Source organism: Odocoileus virginianus, chromosome 4 (assembly GCF_023699985.2).
Source record: "Odocoileus virginianus isolate 20LAN1187 ecotype Illinois chromosome 4, Ovbor_1.2, whole genome shotgun sequence".
Lineage (NCBI taxonomy): Eukaryota > Metazoa > Chordata > Mammalia > Artiodactyla > Cervidae > Odocoileus > Odocoileus virginianus.
The window spans coordinates 44,486,672-44,497,526 of NC_069677.1; the positions used below are offsets into that span (position 1 = coordinate 44,486,672).

The 10,855-nt window shown below is 35.2% G+C and overlaps 1 pseudogene; it reads left to right on the top strand.

Annotated features, from left to right (window-relative positions):
- Positions 1 to 598: 598 nt before the first annotated feature.
- LOC110139233 (large ribosomal subunit protein uL1 pseudogene) lies at positions 599 to 1,302 on the top strand (annotated as a pseudogene).
- The last annotated feature ends 9,553 nt before the right edge of the window (positions 1,303 to 10,855 follow it).

Below are 10,855 nucleotides of genomic sequence, written 5' to 3' on the forward strand. Positions count from 1 at the left end.
ACTATACATAATTTCACCAGATTTATTTTTGCTTTATTACATTAACAGGTGCCATCAACCATAATTCAAATTAGATGATAGATAACTTTTTCAAGTGACTCACTGTAGAATATGAGGAAATTAACTATTTTCAGTTATATTTTTCATGTAGAAAGTGAGTTCTCAACTCGAATTTTATGAGTTCACAAATAAAATTGAATAACAGTGTAGTGAGTCTCAAAATAATAATTGGAGTATCTTAGACTTCAAGTGAATAAGACACTATATGTTCAAATATGCACATATTATTGTAAGTTAAGGCTGAAAGATTAATTCATCATGTGTCATCTCACTTTGTTGAACTTACTTTGGTTGTGTTACATACAATTGCTGTTACGTTTTAAATGACTCCTAAACTGTCAAGGATAGTGTTATTTCCTTAAATACAATGATTTGTTCATTAGCATTTAAAGCAGTTATGTTTGCCAAGTAATGTTAGAATAAAATCTGCAGTGTCAATTCACATTTGTTTCCTGAGTTAGAATAGTCACTGTCAAATGAATGAATATTTTCAAATATAAACAGTTCCTAAGTATAGGAAGCATGTACCTCTTTTCCGGTTATCGCGGTGTAGGGAACCATGAGCTGCAAAGTCTCCCGCGACACCCTCTACGAGGCGGTGCGGCAAGTCCTGCACGGGAACCAGCGCAAGCGCAGGAAGTTTTTGGAGACTGTGGAGCTTCAGATCAGCCTGAAGAACTATGACCCTCAGAAGGACAAACGCTTCTCGGGCACCGTCAGGCTGAAGTCCACTCCCCGCCCCAAGTTCTCCGTGTGTGTCTCGGGGGACCAGCAGCATTGTGATGAGGCCAAGGCTGTGGATATCCCCCACATGGACATTGAGGCGCTGAAGAAACTCAACAAGAATAAGAAACTGGTCAAGAAGCTGGCCAAGAAATATGATGCCTTTTTGGCTTCAGAGTCTCTGATCAAGCAGATCCCCCGAATCCTGGGCCCAGGCCTGAACAAGGCTGACAAGTTACCTTCCTTGCTGACCCACAATGAGAACATGGTGGCCAAAGCTGATGAAGTGAAGTCCAGGATCAAGTTCCAGATGAAGAAGGTGCTGTGTCTGGCAGTGGCTGTTGGCCACGTGAAGATGACAGATGATGAGCTTGTGTACAACATCCACTTAGCTGTCAACTTCCTGGTGTCATTGCTCAAGAAAAATTGGCAGAACGTCAGGGCCTTGTACATTAAGAGCACCATGGGCAAGCCCCAGCATCTCTACTAAGGCACAGCTTAATAAACGATACTAAACCATCAAAAAAAAAAAAAAAAAAGAAAGCATGTAATATTCTGATCATATTATTTTAGTCAACGTATCTATAGCTAAAGGTTAACATTTGGAAATGAGGATTTGAAGGGATATTTTAACATGGCAAATAGAAGTATATCTTAATACTTATTTACATATTAAATACTATTTAGGAACCTGGGAGTTTGAAGTTGGGAAATCAAACTATTAATTTGGAATGGATAAACAACAAGGTCCCCCTGTAAACTATAGGGAACTATATCTGATCTTTGATGAAACATAATGCAAAAGAATATTTGAAAAAATTATGCATACATGTGTATAGATGAATCACTCTGCTGTACAGCAAAGGCCAGCACAATACTGTAAATCAACTACACTTTAGTAAAAAAATACTATTTAGGAAATTAATTCCAGATCTTAAAATGTATATAATAGCTTTTGCAAAAACACATATTCTAGTCTGCTGTTGCCTTGTTGATTTTCTAAAATCCTAATACGTTGAAATATCTTAATGTTTTGAGAAGAATGTCTTTAAAGGATAAAATGATGTTTGTTATTATGTCCACAATTCTCCTTTAATATGTAATCTTCATTTGATTTTATACAGCATGGACTGCTGTTGATGAAAAGCAGTGACACTTTTAAAATCTATATAAAACTTCGGGGTTAAGTTTCTTAAATATGATGTATAAGAAGGTAAATGAAACTTGGGGCAGATAACTTGAACTAAGAAACTTGTTAGACTTAATGGAATCCCAGTAAATACAAAAATGGTTTTTAAAATGAAGGGGATTGAGTTGATAATAAAGTTCATAAAGAGGAGCAGACAAAGAACAGTAGATATATAGACTAAAAGGGAAATTATATTAGGAAGGAAGTAGTTTTACCAAACAAGACAACATTCTGAAAAGTTTCTTTAATTAGTTTGGTGCTGGTGCATGAATACAAAAATCCAGAAATAAACTAAACTACATATAGAAATCCATCATGCAGCAGAATGTCAAAGATAAGCTGTTTTTGGACAGCTGGATAGGCATTTGGAATAAAATACATAAATTGCTCAGTCGTGTCTGACTCTGAGACCCCATGGACTGCAGCATGCCAGGCTTACTTGTACTTCACCATCTCCTGGAGTTTGTTCAAACTCATGTGCATTGAGTTGGTGGTGCCATCCAACCAATTCATCCTCTGTCGTCTCCTTCTCATCCCGCCTTCAATCTTTCGCAGCATCAGGGTCTTTTCTAAGGAGTAGGTTCTTCACATTAGGTTGCCAAATTATTGGAGCTTCAGCTTCAACATCAGTCCATCTAATGAATATTCAGGATTGATTTCCTTAAGATTGACTGCTTTGTTCTCCTTGCAGTACAAGGGACGCTCAAGAGTCTTCTCCAACACCACAGGTCAAAAGCATCAATTCTTCAGTATTTAACTTTCTTTATGGTCCAACTCTAAAATCCATACCCTACTACTGGAAAAACAATAACTTTGACTACAGGGACCTTTGTTGACAAAGTGATGTCTCTGCTTTTTAATAAGCTGTGTAGGTTTGCCATAGCTTTTCTTCCAAGGAGCAAGCATCCTTTATTTTCATGGCTGCAGTCACCATCTGCAGTGATTTTGGAGCCCAAGAAAATAAAGTCTATCACTGTTTCCATTGTTTCCCCATCTATTTGCATAAAGTGATGTGACTGCATGCCATGATCTTAGTTTTATGAACATTGAGTTTTAAGCCAACTTTTTGACTCTCCTCTTTCACCTCCATCAAGAGGCTGCTTAATTCCTCTTCACTTTCTGCCATGAGGATGGTGTCATCTGCATATCTGAGGTTATTGATATTTCTCCTGGCAATCTTGACTTCAACTTGTGCTTCATCCAGCCCATCATTTCGCATGATGTACTTTGCATATAAGTTAAATAAGCAGGGTGACAATATACAGCTATGACATACTTCTTTCCCAATGTAGAAGTAGTCCATTGTTCCACATTCGGTTCTAACTGTTGCTTCTTGAAGTGCATACAGGTTTCTCAGGAGGTGGTAAGGTGATCTGGTATTTCCATCTCAACAAGAATTTCCCACAGTTTGTTGTGATCCACACAGTCAAAGCCTTTAGCATAAACAATGAGGTAGAAGTAGATATTTTTCTGGAATTCTCTTGCCTTTTCTATGATCCAGTGGATGTTGGTAATTTGAATCTGGTTCCTCTGCCTTTTTTAAATCCAGCTTGAACATCTGGAATTTCTTGGTTCATGTACTATTGAAGCCTAGCTTGGAGAATTCTGAGCATTACTTTGCTAGTGTGTGAAATGAGTATGCAGTTTACAGTAGTTTGAGTGTTCTTTGGCATTGCCCTTCTTTGAGAATGGGATGAAACAGGACCTTTTCTAGTCCTGTGGACACTGCTGTGTTTTCCAAATTTGCTGACATATTGAGTGTAGCACTTTGACAGCATCATCATTTAGGATTTGAAATAGCTGGAATTCCGTCCCCTCCACCTGTTTTGTTCATAGTGATGCTTCCTAAGGTCTGCTTGACTTCACACTGTAGATGTCTGGCTCTAGGTGAGTGATCACACCATCGTGGTTATCTGGGTCATTGAGACTTTATTTGTATAGTTCTGCTCCGGGAAGCCTGGCATGCTGCAGTCCATGGGGTCACAAAGAGTCAGACACAACCGAGTGACTGAACTGAACTCTGTGTTCTTGCCATCTCCTCTTAATATCTTATGTTGTTCATAGGCCCAAACCATTTGCGTCCTTTGTTGTGCCCATTTTTGCATGACGTTTGTTTGGCATCTCTTATTTTCTTGAAGAGGTCTCTAGTCTTTCCCATTCTATTGTTTTCTTCTATTTCTCTACATTGTTGACTTAGGAAGGCTTTCTCAATGCTCCTTGCTCTTCTGGAACTCTGCATTCTGGGTGGGTACATCTTTCCTTTTCTCCTTTGCCTTCCGCTTCTCTTTTCTCAGCTATTTGTAAGGCCTCCTCAGACAGCCATTTTGCCTTCTTGCATTTCTGTTCTTGGGGGTGGTTTTGATTACTTCCTCCTGTACAGCGTTACAAACCTCCATTCATAGTTCTTCAGGCACTCTATCAGATCCCTTGATCTATTTGTTACTTCCACTGTAGAATAGTAAAATTTGATACAGGTCATATCTGAATGGTCTAGTGGTTTTCCCCACTTTCTTCAAGTTAAGACTGAATTTTTCAATAAGGAGTTCAGAATCTGAGCCACGGTCAGCTCCTAGTCTTGTTCTTGCTGACTGTATAGGGCTTCTCCATCTTCAACTGTCAATAATATAATCAATCTGATTTCGGTATTGACCATCTGGTGATATCCATGTGTAGAGGTGTCTCTTATGTTGTTGGAAGAGTTTGTTTGCTATGACTTGTGCGTTCTCTTGGCAAAATTGTTAGCCTTTGCCCTGCTTCATTTTGTACTCCAAGGCCAAACTTGCCTGTTACTCCAGGTATCTCCTGACTTCCCAATTTTGCATTCTAGTCCCCTATGATGAAAAGAACATTTTTTTTTTTTCTTTTGGTATTAGTTCTAGAAAATTTTGTAGGTTTTCATAGAATTGTTCAACTTCAGCTTCTTTGGCATTTCTGGTTGGGACAAAGAGTTGGATTGCTCTGGTATTGAATGGTCTATCTTGGGAGTGAACCAAGTTCATTCTGTCCTTTTGGGGATTGCACCCAAGTAATGCATTTCAGACTCTTTTGTTTACTATGAGGGATACTCCATTTCTTCTAAGGGATTCTTGCCCACAGTAGTAGATATAATGGTCATCTGAATTAAATTTGCCCATTCTGGTTCCTTTGAGTTCACTGATTCCTAAAATGTCAGTGTTCACTCTTGCCATCTCCTATTTGATCACTTCCAATTTATCTTGATTCATGGACCTAACATTACAGATTCCTATGCAATATTATTCTTTCTCATTTTCATTAGTTTTCTGTATTTCTTATTCAAAATTCATACAACATTGACTGCTTTGTTCTTTCCTTTTCCACAATAAATGTATTTCCCCTTAAATTTTTGCTCTCCCTGTATTCCCTTGGTTGATTTGGACAGTACTTTATTCTTGTTCTGAACAATCTGTTATATTAATACTTTGCAATTTCAAAATTTTATTTAACAGATTTTCCCCTGCAAGAAATAAATACCTCATATTACCTACCAGTCAAAATTAGCTGATATTCACACAGAAATACCATATAATTCAGCAGTTCTTGAAATTGAGTGTACTCTTTTTAAAGATGTTTTATTAGTTATGCTAGAATATATTTTATTCAATCCAGTTATAATTATGAAGTTACTATTTTGATGCTATAGCACAATTTAAGTGTTGAGGAACTTATTTTCAAATAGATTCTAAACATTACAGTCCTAAAATTTATAATACCTTTGCCTGTCTCTACTGAAGAGTATTCCTCACTTTCCTCTTTATTACACTAAGAAAAGCATTAATATTCATATATTATTTGGTATATGGCTTTGCTTATTATCAGTTTTGTTTGTTTCATATCAAACACGTATTTCTACATTCTTCACATTTTCTGAAATGCACTAGTTAACAATGATGCCATGCCGTTGCTATAGTGAATCTAGCATTTTAGAGATATAATTATAATATCAAGATAACCTTATGTTATTTCTTCTTGAAATACTAACACTACATTCTATTTTCATTCATTGCCAAAAATTAGAGTTGAGAAATGAAAGAACAAGATTTACACTATATGTAGAAAAGTTGTTGAAAATATCACTGAAAGCCATCATTAACATATAAGGGTATATTTTTGTTAAAGACACCAAGTTGAAGTAATTTGCCTTTTTTTGCTAATTTTAATTACTGCCTTTGTGAATATATTTATAACTGCCAAATATTCAAGTTACAATGTGTTCAGTGATGGCATTCATCAGGTTGTCATTCATTTTTGTGAAGTTAAAACTAATTGGCAATGCTTTCAAGAGTGGCTTGTTAAAAAAGAAAAAAAGAAAAAAAAAGTTTAGATAGATGTGCTAGTCAGGAAAAAAGGCCTCAAACTGCCCAGTAAAACAGATGGTTCAATATAAATAAAACAAATTGCATGTTTGCCAAGCTGCATGGATTGCCTGCTGTGTAAAAGCAAGAAAACAGTAATATATCTTTAATATATCTTTTCTGAAGAAATCAGTGCTTAAGACATGAATTCTGAGTTTCACGGTTTTTAACAAAAAGTAACATAATAAAAAGTAACATCATAGTAGATCTTTCTGATGGTAAAAGAAGTGTATTCTGAATATTTTACCATGTAAATGTTATGTGGATATCAGGAAGTCCTGAAATATTATATGCAATCATTTCTTAATTCTTCACCTCAGAGCTTCAACTCTGTATTTATAAATTAAGTGAATATATGCCAAACCCATATCACATAACAGGAGGCCATTGATTCTTCAGTTAACTAAAGCCTTTTATAAATGTTACCCTGTTTTGCCTATTGAAAAAGAGAGATGGGTGTGTCTTTCACAGAGCAGGGCTAGATGAGGCGGGGAGGAACTAGTCCCCTACTGTTTCTTACCTCCCTTGAGCTTCCAGTGCCTAAAATGAGCTCAGTTTTCTGATAAAGATTCGCTCTGCAATAAATCAATAATAAAAAATTGAGCAAAAACTAACAAAAATATTTAGTTAGAAATTAAGGAATACATTTCTCGCCAATCCTGCATGATGGTTCTCAAAAGGTAGTCCCTGTTTCAGCAGCACTAACTCACCTGAGAACATGTTAGAAATTCATATTATTGGGCCTCACTCCAGATCTACTAAATGAGAATCTCTGGGACTGGGCCCAGCAATCTGTATTGTAACATACTCTCCGGGTGATTATGAAACAAACTAAAATTTGAGAGACATTGTCACAGAACATATGAAGCAAAAAAAGGAAATATAAAATTCTAGAAAATCATAAAAAGAATGCTGTCTACTTATGGAACAGTGGAATTTGTACTATTTATATGCTTATGAACTAATATGCTTAGATATTTTGAAAAGGTCCAAAATTGATAATTTGAAGCTATACTTTATATTTTAAATGTTTAAGGTCATTAAAGGGATAATGAGATATCCACATTCTTTTTAGGGATGCAGCATATCGTTAAAAACAATACATAAATAGCAGGGTGCATATATATGTGCTTTATATTTAATCTGGAAATAAACACTTAAAAAGTTAAATACATAAACAAATGTAAAAAAAAATGCCACTTATTATAATGGAGCATGCAGAGACTCAGGACACACAAAGTAAAATTCAATTTTAATTGACTTAATATTTTTGGGTGCCTTTTCTTTGTAATGAAACATTGTAGCAAATGACAACTCCAGATCCTAGGTCACTCAGTTGTGTCTGACTCTTTGCAACCCCATGGACTGCTGCGTGCCAGGCTTCCCTGCCACTCACCAACCCCCAGAGTTTACTCAAACTCATGTCTGTTGGGTCGGTAATGCCATCCAACCATCTCATCCTCTGTTGTCCCCTTCTCCTCCCGCCTCCAATCTTTCGCAGCATCAAGGTCTTTTCACATCTGTCAGTTCTTTGCATCAGGTGGCCAAACTATTGGAGTTTCAGCTTAAGTATCAGTCCTTCCAATGAATATTCAGGACTGATTTCCTTAAGGATGGACTGATTGACTCTCCTCCAGCCCAAGGGACTCTCAAGAGTCTTCTCCAACCCCACAGTTCAAAAGCACCAATTCTTCAGTGCTCAGCTTTCTTTATAATCCAACTCTCAGATCCATACATGGCTACTGGAAAGGTCATAGTTTTGACTAGATGGACCTTTGTTGGCAAAGTAATGTCTCTGCTTTTTAATATGCTGTCTAGGTTGGTTATAACTTTTCTTGAAGTTAAAGGAGCAAGCATCCTTTAATTTCATGGCTGCAGTATCATCTGCAGTGATTTTGGAACCCCCCAAAATAAAGTCTATCACTGTTTCCACTGTTTCCCCATCTATTTGCCATGAAGTGATGGGACCAGATGTCATGATAACCTGAGCATATTTAAGTCTGTGGATAATCCATGAATCTAAGATATTCCTTAATTTTTAGTAGAGAAATAATTTGAAATGAGGATCTGGTTGTAAAATATGCATTTTTTGGCTTCAGGAGAATTTAGCACGTTGCCAAATATCTTCTTGAACTCTATAGTTTATCTGTTATCTATACTTGAAGTACTGTATACAAAGGCTGGATAGAGTACATTACATTAAAAACTATAAGATATTTGAAGCATAGAGGATAAGTCTTACTTTGCCTCTCAGTAGTCTTTTCCCATTTTTGCCTGTTTGTTTTAGGTACTTAGTTACAAAGACTTTAATTATTTGGAGCATAATTATTGTACCAGGAAAATATATTTTCCTAGGGAGATAAGTGATTGAATGTTACGAATCGTAAACGATCTTTCAAGTTACAAAATGGTCAGAGTACATTATTTAAAATAATGGATAGAGTACAAAAAGTTCCAAGAGGAATTTTCATGACAGCATCATTAATACCAATTTTGACATATTAAATAGTTAGAAATTCAATGCATTAGTAATTCTAAGAACTAGGCACGTTCTTGATATAGTTGAAACAATACCTTTAAAATGGAACTCTAAAGAAATGGAGAATGAGATGGAATTTAAGCTGCTCTTAGATGTATATTTTTCCTTTGATCTTTATGTAATACAGTGCTACACAGCTAGCACAGTTAATAACATTCATTAAATAAGAATAATAATACATGACTAGTTGCATTCTACACTAATCCAGATAAAAAGACAATTGTGAAGGTTAAGAATATTTGCCTTTGCTAATATTGATGCAGACTCTAAGTAAGTTTAAATGTACTTAAGTTGTTTAGAGTTAAAATTATTTTATCCAGGTGCTTCTCAAATGAAATATTAAAATTAAATTACTGGGATCTGGACTCTGGGAGAAGGCGAGGGTGGGATGTTTCAAAAGAACGGCATTGAAACATGTATATTATCTAGAGTGAAACAGATCACCAGCCCAGGTTGGGTACATGAGACAAGTGCTCGGTCCTGGTGCACTGGGAAGACCCAGATGGATCGGGTGGAGAGGGAGATGGGAGGGGGGACTGGGATGGGAAATACATGTAAATCCATGGCTAATTCATTTCAATGTATAACAAAAACTACTGTAATGATGTAAAGTAATTAGCCTCCAACTAATAAAAATTAAAAAAAATTAAATTAAATTAAAAAAAAATTAAATTACTGGGATCTCTTATTCAAAAGAAAGTATATAAAGTAGTTATTGAGGGTTTTTTCTTTCCCCTTTTTTACTAGTGTCAAATTTTCTTCTGGTGCAAATACTATGTAAATATAAGTACTTTTAAAACAAATATTAATATTTTGAAAAATAAAGAATATTAGGCAAAGGATATGAGAAAACTATAAAAATGTATATTTGTATGCAGTTTTAATTCTATATATTTGGTTTTTATAGCATATTTGTTTAATAAACATATTTGGTTAACTTTAAATCATTAAATGTAATTGTACACATATGTATAGGTAAGTATATATACATATGTGGGTATATATGTGATATATATACAAGTTATGTAACATGTGGAAATTAACATTACTTCAATAATTCAATATTGAGATCAAGTATATCAATATTTCATAATTATAGCTTCTTAATAAAAGCCTATCTGTAATAAAAAGTTTCCTCTTGGCTCACTGAATTAATTTTGCACATTAAATGCAAGTTAATAGTGAGAAGCTATGTGACATTTCCCCACAGAGTTGATAAGCCTCAAGCTCCCATCACATAGTCACAGTACTATTAATGACGGTGGAGTCACTTGTTATGACAAATTATTCGTTCTTAAACACCCAGCAAACTAAAATGGCATCCTGTCAATTTCTACACTTTAGATATGATCAACAATAGGCTATTACAGCAATAATTAAGCAATAACTCATCACTGAAATGGTAATGCTATTAAATCTAAACAGCAAGGAGAAAGTGATACTATAAGGCTATAAAGTACAGTTCTTCAGTTATATTAGGAGTTAAACATTAAAAGATCAACTAATATAAAGTCAGATAATATAATGGGCCACAGTTCTTACAGAATGGCAAATCACATACAAAAGCATTGGCATGGAAACTACTTGCTTTTGTTGTTATAATTTCTAATGAAAAATTGTATGATTTGGAAATATTTTCACCAATATATATGTTTAGTTCAAATTTGGTTTTAAATGTAAAATGTAATTAAATGAGTTGTATATGTTATTATCTAGCATATTACTATACCCTATGGTGTTAGTCTAGTAATTTAAAAAAAAAAAAAAGCTCTTTCTGTAAATATATAATGGAAGGAAAAAGGAGGAAAAACTGTTATTTGGGAATATGCTGTTAAAAATTGTCAAAGAAAAATTCTTAATTGCATTTAACTATGCCAGTCTCTGGGTTTCTCTGGTGTCTCAGATGGTAAGAATCTGCCTGCAATGCAGGAGACCTGGGTTTAATCCCTGGGTCTGGAAGATATCCTGGAG